We start from the raw sequence: 12,893 nt of genomic DNA on the forward strand, positions 1-12,893 counted from the left end.
CATTGCCATCCTACTGAGATTTGCACTGGCTCCACTCAGTTCATCGCTGCCCTCAACCCCAGAGGGTCTGACAATCCCCTCAGTGACTCTCCCGGAGTCCATCATTGCTTCTTACTACACCTCAGCCTTTTCTAGGTACACATTCTTTTCAGTTGGTAATTTCCCTGTCTGAATCTTTGGCCCCACCCCACTCCTGAACAGTCAGCCTGGTCCTCAGGGAACTGGCCTTTGTGTAATGAGCTTAGTGCCCTACCCTGGGGCCACAGCTGTTGAGTGCACACCTAGTTCTGTTTCTGGGCAGGTGTTCCTGGGCAGGGACCTGTCTGCCAAAACCCAGAAAAAAGCAGGTCATATTACACATCCCAGCCTGCAGGGGTGGGGCTGAGCCCGCAGTTTCCTTTCTAGCCCAAGATTTGCCTGCTGAATGTGGATAGGGAATGTGCAAGGGGAGAGAGGATGTTGTAAAGTGCGGGTCAGTCCCGGAATTACCACACTTCAGTTATAAAGCTTAACTAGCCTGGTTTCAGTCTACAAGCGGGAGCTTAGCTTATGCCTTTGCTCTGGGGACAGCTAGAAACTCCCTGTAAATGATGTTTGGCTGAGGCTAGTGGGGGATCAAAGAGATGCTCTCCCTGAAGGCTCAGGCTCCCCTCAAGCACCAAAGGAAACAGTGCAGGAAGGATGTGAGGATACAAGGTGAATGACTTAATTGGCCCTTACATGTTCCATGACCAGCTTTTGATCTGCTGTCAGCCCTGTGCCTCCTTGGCCTACACAGATGCCCCTGATTGCTGCCTATGCCATGGAAGGCTGTATCCATAAGAATATTTCTTGCAACCTCAAGCATTAAGGTCACTCCTAGAGACCCTTTTCTTTCCTCCTGTGTCTTCCAAACAAGAGGTTGAAGTTCAAGCATGTATCCCCTTCAACCTTCCTATATTCCTTCCTGTTAAGGACCCTTAGGTATAGCCTGGAGATAGGCTTACTGCATGTGCCTCACTCAACCCACAGAGCCACACAGCCACTCCCAGGACAGAGAGCTTTGTCTTGGCACAAACTCAGCCTCTATGAGAGAACAAATGCCTAGGGATAACAGAGCCAACGAGCTGCTTCTCGTTACTGGGTTTTATGAGGCTAGACATGCACACCACAGGCAAACCACATTTGCAGGCTTAACCTCTTCTTGCAAGGCCTATGCCCTGGCTTAGAAGCATAGGGAGAAGTGAGGGATGGACTGAGCAGGAAGCTACTTAACCAGAAGAGCTGATTCCTGGAGCAGCCCTGGGTCTAATACCTGGGCCAGTTACCTTTCCTCACTGTACCATGATGCCTTAAAACACTACCTGTACTCTGGCTTTATGGATACTCACTCTTCACAACCATATGGTCTTTTATTACCATCCCATTTCACAAAGAGACTGAGGTTAAATAAACATGTTTTAGATCACAGTGGAGGGATGGAGTCTCACACCTAGGTCTGTCCAAGTAAAAAGTCAACTCTGCTGTGCTATCAAGAGGCTATTCTCACTGGCACCAATCTAGGCTCCTGGTGATGCTAAATGCTGAGGATGCAGAAGTTGAGGGTAATCGGAGGTCTTAGGGAAGGCCTCAGGTTAGCCCCAGACTCTAGGGAGAATGTATCTGAGAAGATTTGTAAACTCAGAGTCAGCTGACCTTATTTGGCTCTCACCCCACCTCTGATTAGTATTGTGATCTGACTGAAGCTTCTTCAACTCTGCTTCAGTTTCTTTACTTCACTGGGGTGCAGTAAGGAAGAGTGGGATAATGTAGAAAGCAATGTGCTTTAAACACAACACACATACACACACACACATACACACACACGCAGCACAAAAAATCTCCTGGACAAAGAGATTGCTTTTTTTCCCATCCTTTGCTAGGATTCTAAGAATGGAGCCTATCAGTTCAAATGGCTCCCTGACTTAGAATCTTGATTTTCACTTAAGTTCTTAATTTTCCATCTTTAGTTTCTGTTCAGTCTAAATTCTATGCTAATTATAGGATATTAATATATTCTATTGTGATAGTAAATTATATAAATACAAGTTACTTCTTAAAACTTGATGCTTTTTTTTTTTTTGAGACAGGGTCTCCCTGTAGCCCCAGCTGTCCTGGAACTTACTATGTAGACCAGGCTGGTCTTGAACTCACAGAGATCCGTCTGCCTCTGCCTCTGCCTCCCGAGTGCTGGGATTAAATGTGCCACCACAAACTCTTGAATCCTTAAGACCTTAGATTTAATTCATTCATCTGTTCACTTATTCAGCAAACCCCAGTGAGCACTTCAGGTGTTAGGTACAGTACCAGGCACTAGGAATATAATACAGAGCAACAAAGCGGGCATAGACTCTGCATTTCAGGAGCTGAGAGCCTTACAATGAAAACAGATAAAGGTTAATAAATACAGACCAGTGAGATGGTTCAGTGGGTAGAAGTTCTTGCCATGCAAACCTGAGGACCTGAGTTCAATCTCTGAACCCCAGGGTAGAAGGAGAGGACCACCTTCTGAAAGCTGGCCTCTGACTTCCACAGGCACACCAGGTTTGTGTGCACACAAACACACACAATAGTAATAAAATAAAAGTTTTTAAAAAGTTAATAATAACACATTGCAAACCGTAAGAAATGAGAGGGAATAATGGTGGAAGGATGAAGAACCCAGGAAGGGGCCATTCTCACAGTGGCCATGGAGGGCTTCATGTGAAGGTGGCACTTTCACCGGGCCTGGAAGAGAAAGCAAGAGTTTTCTAGAGGGACATGCATTCCTTTGAGAAATGGGAGGGCCTTCATCAGTTGAGAGGTCTGGGCCATCTTCAAATTCTCTGCCTAGATCCTCCAGTGCAACTTCTTGGGCTGTGGAGATTCCATGTCTGAGGTGGAATCCTCTAAAACTGATGACTGATTTTTTTTTTTTTTTCCCTATCCAATCTGAAGAGCTCCAAGCTTGATGTGACACAGGACATCTCGAAGCCTTAGCGCCACTGGCTTGTTCCCTTGGGGCCTGGAGGTCAGTTTCATCTCTAATTGAGTTCAGAGAGTAATAAACTGTCCATAGACTGCCTTGCCCTTGACATTAAAGCACAGTCAGTTAATTCTAACTTCAGGGATTGCTCATAATGCTTAACACCATGGACAATAGTGGACATTTAAATCTCAGCCTCTACCTTCTGAAGACTCTGATTAATCTTTGGGAAAGGAAAAGAAAAATTTGAGATAAGATCTTGCTATATAGCCCAGACTGACCTCAAACTCACAATCTTCCTGCCCCAGCCTCTCAACTGCTAGGATTACTGGCATGTGCCACCATACCCAATTGGGGAAGGAAAGAACTTCAAAGCTTTTTCTCTATACTTCCCTCTCTGTATGCAGATGCACACACATACCAGCAGGCTGGACAACTGGTCCTGATGCATCTCAGGGACTTATAGAAAATAACAAACATCAAATTTCTCATAAACTAGTTTTCCTACTTAGTGTATTGCTGCAAGCACCATTTGCATAGTAATGGGTTCAAAAGAGGGGAATACAAGGGCACCATCTCCCCACCTACAATTTTCTGGGGACTGAGCCAGGTGCTTTGGGGGTGATTTGCTGTCTTGCTTACTCCTTGCAACCACCCTGAGAGGATGATTGAGATATGACCATTTAGCAAGGGAAAGTGTTTGTCTCTTGTCACAGCCAATAAGTAGTGGATCAGAAATTCAAAGCTAACTCTGACTGGTCCCATAACCATTTCTCTCTATAGTATGTGAGTCTGAGGGACTTGGAGCTTTCTGAAAACTTGAGAATAACTAAGCTCCCTTTGGGGATGATCACTTTCTCTAAGAGGACTGCTAATGAGATTCCCCAACCTCTTGGGAAGCTGCTTTCCAACAAGTCTATTTATGTCTGTTTTTCCTTATTCTCTTATTATATGGTGGTAGTTTTGTCCAATCTTAAGTTCCTAGGGTTCAAGGACTTTCATTCAAATGATGTATGTGTGTCACTTAATGATGATCTTTTGATGGTTACTAAGAAAAAGCTGATAGAATACCAGTACGTCTACAGCTTTAGATGTCTCTTTGTCCTGTGTCACATCACATTTGACTCTTAAGATTGAGCTAAATTCTGTCTGCTGAAAAGTAATAGGTATGTAAGATGGAAGCAGATCCACCAACAAGTGTTTTCTAATGACCTATTCTATGTCAGGAATTGTGTTAATGACTAAAAAGGAAATGAAAGGTCACCTATTAATTCCGATCCAAAATTAACTTGTAATGACATTAGGTGCTGACTTCTGATACCAGGAATAAATGTAGCTGGAAATCAGAAACAAACAAGTTAGAAATATACAAGAAGATTAATGCCTAGGCCAAGAAGCAGTGCATTAAGGGAGCAATGAGTATGGCCTGATAGAAGTTCAAACATAGATTGCCTGGAGAACGTGTTCTGGAAGCATGTAAAGAAATGGTGACATGAAGTCCTTCCCATTGTTGTACATTCAGTGTCCTTTAGACCCCCATTCTGGAGGCTGTGCAGCAGGGGCCCTAGGGTGCATGCACATGTTCCTGCGAGCACACAGGCTTTCTGTGTGAGAAAATGATTTTCAGTCTTGGAACATTTCCCCACAGATTATTTTAAATTCTTTTATAAGACTGTACTAGACTATCAGGTTTTGATCCTAGTGATCTGCCAACTATGATTTTTAAAGTAGGATTTTAACAGCTTTAAAACAAATGTACTGTGTCTAGGGTTGTTGCCCAGTGGTAAGCACTTACCTAACTTATTCAAGGCTATAGGCTCAATCTCGGGCACCATTTTTTCTTTAAAGACACAGAGACTGGAGAGATGGCTCAGCAGTTATGAGCACTGGCTGCTCTTGCAAGGGACCCAGGTCCAGTTCCCAGCACCCACATGGTAGTTAGCAACATTAACTCTAGTTCCAGGGAATCCAGCGCCCTCTTCTGGCCCCTGCTGGCATTGTATGTGCATGGTGTGTGTGTGTGTGTGTGTGTGTGTGTAACACTCATAAAATAAAATAGGTATATATTTTACTATTTATTACTTTAATTTCATTTATCTAGCCCTGGCTTGCCCACGTCTTCCCATGCTTATGACTACTGAGTGTTTATTCTTGGCTCCTTCTTCCAGGGCCTAGAGTTCCCTTCAGCAGTCCACATGAGTAGATCCTCTACTATCTGAGCCTCATGCTTAACACTCCAGAGTTGCCTTCTAGGCCACATTGAGCTGACCTCAGAGAAGATTGTGAACCACCTTTTCCAAGGAAGGTGGCTCTGAATGAGCAGAGGTCACAAAGGCCGCTGTTCTAGCACTCACAATGTGTTTTAGCATGATTGCCTCTGAGCTAGAATGAGCAACAAGTTAATTCATTATTTCCCAGACCCATCATTAAGAGTCTTCATCCTCTAATCATAAATTAAATATGCAGGAGGTATGGTGATGACACCTGTGTTTTTCACATGATTTATAGAAATCGCTTTCATCCTTGATAGATGATCTTATCTGCCACTATCTCACCCTGCTTTTCTGTTCTGAGTCTTTGTAGGGAATCCCCATGAGGCTGTGGAGGGAGCATTGGCATATGGCATGAGCAGTGCTTAGAGAAGGGGGTAGAGCCTGGGCTGCTGCCTTCAATGACCACACCAGGGAACCTGGGAGTCTCCATCAGCTCCACCCCCCCACCCCTCCACCTCAAAACCCCAGAGTGCAAGAGGCCACTCACAGTCTCAGAGAAACTTGCCATAAGCCTCTTCCAGGGGGAGGAGAAAGCATTGCTTACTCATGTACAACCTGGTTTAGGCACTTTCCTGCCATCTGAGAAACTGATTCTGGGAATTTGCACAGAGCTGTTCATCGTGAAAGCAGCTTTGCGCCCCAGAGTGTCCAACCTTTGAAAAAAAAAAAAAAGTTGCTGTGCCAGGGAAGCAGTGAGCTTGTAGGACCATCAAAAAAGAACTTGGGTCTCCTGGTCTTGGTATCTGGATTTCAAATAACAATCTGTTCTGGCAAGCTATAATTACTTCATGTTTCTTTTTTAAAGTCGAACCATCTAACTCCAACTCAGAACAGTTCTGCCAGTAAAATAGTGTCATCCAAGTAAAATAATGCTGATCACGTGATTTGAGCCGAAGATTCAAGCATAACCAGAATATTTATTTCTGTCAGGCTCACTTCCTTACCCCCACCTTTAGCCTTTACATTTAGTAGAGAAATTCAGAGGTGAAGCAAGGGGGGATATTTTGAAAGCAACAGAGGTTGGAAATAGAGCTGTCACTTTCATTGGTCTTCCTGAAATGGTGCTATAGGCCAGGCAGGTGGCATACACCTCTAATCCTAGTACTTGGGATGGGGAGGCAAAAGGATCAGGAGTTTAAGGCCAGCCTCAGCTACATAAGACCATCTCAAAAAAGAGTTAAAAAAAATAAAGTTTGGGGGCTGGAGAGATATCTGGCTCAGTGGTTAAGAACACTTACTGTTCTTGCAGAAGACCCAGGTTCGAATTCCAGCACCCACATAGCAGCTAACAACTGTCCATAACTCCAGTCCCAGGGGATCCGACAGCTTCTTCTGACCTCCTGGGCATTGCATGACATGGATGCACTTACCTACATGCAGGCATAACACTTAAACACATAAAAACTAAAAATAACAAAATAAATAAAGTTTCAAGACTATATTTTCAGGAATCATTTCTGTAGTTCATTACTACAGAAGTTTCTCTGACTGTGTAGAGTACCACGAGGAGGAGACATAGCATTCTCTCCTAGCGTGAAGTTAGCTCTTGGTGTTGCTTCGTTGCAACTGTCATTTGCCATTGATGATCGTGCTTTTCTCTTTTGGGAGAGTAGAGGGAAAGGATGCAGTCTGAGTGGGGGAAAAAAAAAGAAAAGAAAGTTTCAACTTTTATTTTATTTATTTTTTTATTTTGTCTTTTTGAGGCAAGTTGCCCTGGAGCCCCAGCTAGCCTGGAAATCACTGTGTAAACCAGGCTGGCCTTGAACTCCCAGAGATCCACCTGCTTCTGTTGGGACTAAAGGTGTGAGCCACCACACCTGACTTTATTTTATTTTTATTTATTTTTTTATCTTATGTGTATGAATGTATTGCATGCATGTCTGTAAATGCACCAGTGCTGGGCATTGCTCACGTAGGTCAGAAAAGGACATTGGATTCCCCAGAACCAGAGTTATAGACTGTTGTTAGCTGCCATGTGGGTGCTGGGAATTGAACCCAGTTCCTTTGCAAGAACAGCTGGTGCTTTTTTTTTTTTTTTTTTTTTTTTTTTTTTTTACGCGGGTTTCCCTGGAAGAGGAGGAGGAGGAGGAGGAGGAAGAGACAAGTGGCTCTGAGCATTGGATGCAGCAGCACCCTCAGCTCCCACTTGTTCGTCCATCCACTCTGGTGTTACATTTGCACAGGGAACATGAGTTGCCATTAGGCCTCTCTGGTATGCTTTCTATACCTCTGTTCTCACCATCACAAGATTTACGTGTGTTTCCCAAGTCTGTTAATGCCTGTTGAACTTGTATAATTTAAGTATTTACATAAAAAGATTTTTTTTTAAATCAGAATTAAACTGGGGTCTTCAGAGAGCTTGAAAAAGATAAATTGCTAAAGAAAACTTGACCTAGGCCTACGACTTAAAGTTTAGAGGAGATTAAAAAGTTCTAGGGCCAGGCACGGTGGTGTACACCTTTAGTCCCAGCACTCGGAGACAGAGGCAGGCAGATCTCTGTGAGGCCAGCCTGGTCTACATGGCAAGTACCAGGCCAGCTGGGCTACAGGGAGACTCTGTCTCAAAAAGACCAAAAAAATAGTTCTAGAAACCCATTGTTTTCAAATTGCCTCATGTCATTAAAATATTGTTCCACTTTTAAGGAAACTGATGGCGGATACAATGCACTGCGGATATAGACTAAGAGTTAACTTGGAAAACCAGAAGTGTGTCAGGGAAAACTCTGTGGCTTCTAGTACTTTGAGCAGCAGGCACTGAGGTTCACTGGTGCCTTTCTTTGTAATTTGCTATAACAAGGACTTGTGGCTGCAAGACTTTTTCACATGAGTGCTCTCTTCCCTGGCATGACCTTTCTACCTTCAGAGTAGGGAAAGATCTACCTGTCCTGGATAACTTGTGGTGCTTTCGTGTTGAGGAAGAATCTAGTTTCAGGGGCAACCAAGTGGTAGGGGAGAGGGAAGGAGTGGCAGGTAGACCTTTCCAGCTAGGGTAAGCCTGGTTTTGCATGTTTTATACATTGAAGATTCTTGGTAAACGTATCTGGTAAAAGAATTCCTTCCTCTTCTTTAAATCAAGATCGGAAATTACAAGGTTAAGTCGTTTCTCTGCCTTTCTTTTCATCTATAAAACTGATTCTAAGCTCTCCCCGAGTGAGACCAGGGGACATATTTCTAGTACCCAAGGTGTATACTGTATGCATTCATTTGCAGTTTATTTGGAGTGATAATAGTTGGATTTTATATTTACACAAACCTGACACTTGGTTGATGTCCAGGGGCTAACACTTCCAAGGGCTGTCTCACTAAAGCCATGCTCTTCCAAATGAGGGCTGGAGGGTGGGGTAGAAATGTGAGAACTCCCTTTCTAGACTGAGCAGTGGTCAGCACCTACCTAACCTCAGACCTGTCTGGATAGGAGGAAGAGCAGGATGTTTTTGTTCCTGTCTGTGACCTGAAGGCAGCTTTTCTAGAAACAAAACCAGTTTGATTTTGATTAACTTTCTTGTTCTTTAATTTCAGCCTTCCTTCTTTTGACTTCTTTTAGCATTATGCCAAAAGCACAGACTGATCCTAAAGCTTCAGAACAGGTTTCACTCATAGTTGCCCAAGAAAAGCATGTTAATAACCAAAGTAATTTCCTAGCCAGTCATTTCCTGTGTTCTCAAACTTGTTTTTTTCCCCCCAAGATCTGTATCTTTAGATAACAAAAACTGTTCTTGCTTTTGACCCTGGGGGAGGTAATGTGGAAGGTTTTTTGTTTTGTTTTTGAGATGGGGGTCTCCCTAATATAACCTAGGATAGCCTTGAACTTGTGATCCTCCTGCCTCAGGCTCCAGAGTGCTGAGATTATAGCCATGTCCCCACTACCCAGGTTTTCAGAAGCTCAATAAAAGGACCCTTAAGAGAAGCAGGAAAAGAATTAATGTCTTTAAGCATTTACCTAGCCAGTGCCTTAAGTTTAGCCTACACTAGAGTACATTTTTGGTACTTAACTGAAGACCTGACTTTACCACTGATTTGTTCCATGAACTAAGGCAAAGCTTTCTCCCTGTTTGAAGGCTGCCCTGCCAGGAGCTGTGAGCTTCGTAATGGAGGTGAGACAGTTTGGAGAGAATAGAATTTTATCTGAATAGAAAGTGCATCAGTAAGGATTTGCCACAAATATACAATTCACTGTCATGGGCGTATTGAAAACCAGCTCCCGCTAGTTAAAAAAAAAAAACGGTAAGGTAGTCATATTTTGCAAAGCACTATAGAGATTCAATTGTGAATCTGTAAAATTGGGTAGGACATTTGCTTTTCAGAAATGTTTGGTGAATCTGGCATTTGTAGGTGACAGCTCCAGAGGTTTAAATCTTTTCTGTTCCCTATTATTCTTTCCTCTATTATCCTGCATCACGTGCAGCATGAAATGCCTGAGGCAGATAGGTGCTTTTTTACTTCCCTGAACACCTGGATTTCTCTGGTAAAAATGCTTTACATCATTCACTTGTGGCTTAAGAATTAAGGCTCCCTTTTGTTTTCATTCTTTTTGTTCAAAGCTTTGTTGTAGGTGAGAGATGTGCTTACTTTCACAGGCACGGAGACTCACTCATAAAAATGAAGGTCTTTCACATTGCATTAGCTGGGCTTTTGCTCCAACACCGACCTTTGACCCCTACACACAATGTGGTATTCAGCTGTCCTGTTCTCTGAAGTGAAAACCTTCAGAGCCCTCAACAAAGATATTTCACTGGGAGTAAACAGTCCATGAACTAAATGACTTAGGAAAGCGGTTGGTTTTGAAATAAAGATGAAGGCAAGAGGTCTATAAAAATTACAATGCCCTCCAAATCCCTGATCGCTCATTTCCCCTGCCCCGTGGTGGGACTGAAGACTCAACTTTTTTAAGACTTGGATGACAGAGACAAGTGAACTTTCTATTCCATGGAATTCCTTAATGGATTTCTTTAGTCAAACTTGCCCAGTGTTCCTTGCTAGTTAGTATTGATGAAGAAAGACAAGGGAGCTTTAGTGGGGGGAGGAAGCTGTTCAGAATGCAGGACTCTAGAAGGCCTCTGGGGAACACTTCTTTGAAATCCTTAACAAGCACTCTTATTCTAAGGGTCTCAAAGATGTAAGCATTTAGGGGCTGGTGGCAGAAAGAAACACATGTTCCCAGTCACTGTAGATAAAGTGCTAAGAAGGTAATGGATTATAGCTTTCACTTTATTTTTCTTAGTACTCTCTAGAAATGTAAGGAAAGACTTAAGACTTATGAACAAGTTTTGGGTGTTTAATTGTAAGGTTGGGTGAAGACAGGGAGACAGAGAGGCGAGGTAGGGAAAAGTCATAGTTTGGGTTACACACACTGAAAAAAATCATTTCTAAGGACTGAGTTCAGAATATTTGTCTGCCAGTTGTGCAAAGGCGTCCAGATTTCCGTGGTGTGAGGAAACTGCTCTTTCACTGTGTCTACCTCACAGTGGTCACTTGCAAATTTTTCCCCCATGAAGCTTTATTTTTGGAGACCACTGTAATTTACATGCTGGGACCTATTATTAACTGCTAGTTTTATGCTGTTATTGGAAATCTTTACATTGGGAAAGAATGTATGGGCTGTGTGCTTTGGGGCTCAAATGAAAGGTTACCTTGTATAGTGTCTCAGATCTGTCTAGAATGTGAGAATGGATGAGAAGCCATTTGCTTCCCCCAAATAAAGAAAATTCTGCTGGTCCCTCATGACTGTCTTCCCAAAGGAAGAGCATCGTGTATCTAAGGAGACGGTCCTATTTCATGGAAAAAGATGATCATGTAATCCTTTTTAAATGTCTGTTTCAGAGCCACTATAGCATAACTCCAGCAGTTCCTCCTGGGAAACAGAATTGATGCCCCCTCCCCACAAAAGCTACATTGCATATTTTATAAATGTAAAAAGCAGAAGCAGTTGTGTTATATTAAATTTCAGCCCATAATTGAGTAACTAGAGAAGCCTCTATTTAATTAAATTCCACTATCCAGTGTATGACAGGAAAATTTAGTGGCCTTATGTTTGACTACTGTCTGGGCGTAAAGAGTGGTTAAAGTGTCTTTCAGATGTCCTTATTAGAGAAAGGGATTGAGCGATGCTTTACCTCAATAGTGCTTCTGCAGTGAGTCCTTCAAAATGACAGAGCTCAGCTCCAACACTGTTTTCTTTGGGCAATTGAAATGTTTCCCACAGAAATGGCAAGGCTTCGGGGGCTTAAGAGGCTCTTAAGATAGGTCAAGTAACTTTACACACAAACAGTTACAGCAAATTCTGCTTCCACCTTGCCATTTTTAATCTGTTTTGAGCAACTGCATAGGAAGATGTTCCCAAAACACATTGGCAGCTACCGGAAGGGTTGGCTTCTGTTTAGCAAGTTAAAGGTTTAGGGTTATTATTGTTAAGCTAAAGAAGGAGCTAATAATTAGATCCTGGTATGACTTTCCCAACGATGGAACTTCAGTATGTACTGAAGTTATTAAACTCTTAGAATTAAGCGGACAGTTATGGCAGGTAAAAGAAGGGGAAAGTAAAGGAAGGCTAAAACTTCTAATAAAACTGTTAAAGAAAATGCTTAGCAAATGTTGTCTTTCTATATTGTCTTCCTTCCTGACAGATATACTGTAGTCTTCCTCAACCACATCTATTCTGGAGGACATATTTTCATATCAACCCTGTGATTCAGGTGTTCGAAAGGTATATAAGAATTGACTATGCCAAGCCAGACCTTTCTACTTAATCTCATACTCTGTACAAGGAGATATTCTTTCATCATAGTTACCTTTGGGGGTAGGAGAGAGACTCAGGATAGAAGAAAGTGTCAGGCTGGATGTGGTAGAGTATATCTCCAATCTTAGCACTCAGGAAACTGAGGCAGGAAGATTCTGAGTTCAAGATCAGCCTCTGCTACATACATAATGACTAAAAGATTAGCCTGAGCCACAAAGCAAGTCTTGTCTCAAAAATACAAGGTTGGGGATATAGCACAGTGATAGAGTACTTGCCTAGCATGTGCAAGGCCCTGAATTTAATGTCAAGCACTGCTAAATAATTAAGGTCTAGCCGCATATAATTAAAGACCAAAGTTCAGTGTATGGGCAAAGAAAAAGGAAGGAATTTGGGTATAGAGGAACAAGAAGAGAATACTGTCAAACGGAGGCAGTCAGAAGGAAGAATTTCAAGAGATGACTGACAGTGTCAGATACAACACAGAAGTCAGAAAGGTATGCCTAAAAAGTTCTAATTGGATTGTCAGTACACAGGTCTTGTCAGCCCAGCAGAGAGATTTCAGTGAAGCAGTGGAATGAAAGCCAAGCTCCAATGCGAAGAGGAGGCCATGTGAGAGAAGGTGGAGGCTGTGTAAGAGAAGGTGGAGGCCGTGTGAGAGAAGGTGGAGGCCGTGTGAGAGAAGGTGGAGGCCGTGTGAGAGAAGGTGGAGGCCGTGTGAGAGAAGGTGGAAGCTGTGTGAGAGAAGGTGGAGGCCGTGTGAGAGAAGGTGGAGGTGCGAGCACAGGCAGTTGAAAGAACAGAAGGTGGCTTATAAATGCATCTGGAAAGTTCTCTTCCTGTGGTCCATGTGCATAAGACTGCAGAATCCAACAGGTCATAGCCATGATTTGCTTTACCTGTA

At 42.9% G+C, this 12,893-nt stretch overlaps 1 protein-coding gene and 1 non-coding gene across 9 annotated transcripts in view; both read left to right on the forward strand.

Moving 5' to 3' along the window:
- Nav1 (neuron navigator 1) overlaps positions 1-12,893 on the forward strand; it is a 273,468-nt gene that overhangs the window by 186,870 nt on the left and 73,705 nt on the right. The gene's annotated exons all lie outside the window — the stretch shown is intronic.
- LOC115069889 lies at positions 6,689-6,894 on the forward strand. Its single transcript, XR_003849132.1, has one exon. It is a non-coding gene; the product is annotated as a small nucleolar RNA U3 (small nucleolar RNA).

The sequence above is a fragment of the Nannospalax galili genome, unplaced genomic scaffold (assembly GCF_000622305.1).
Source record: "Nannospalax galili isolate Female #2095 unplaced genomic scaffold, S.galili_v1.0 scaffold113, whole genome shotgun sequence".
Lineage (NCBI taxonomy): Eukaryota > Metazoa > Chordata > Mammalia > Rodentia > Spalacidae > Nannospalax > Nannospalax galili.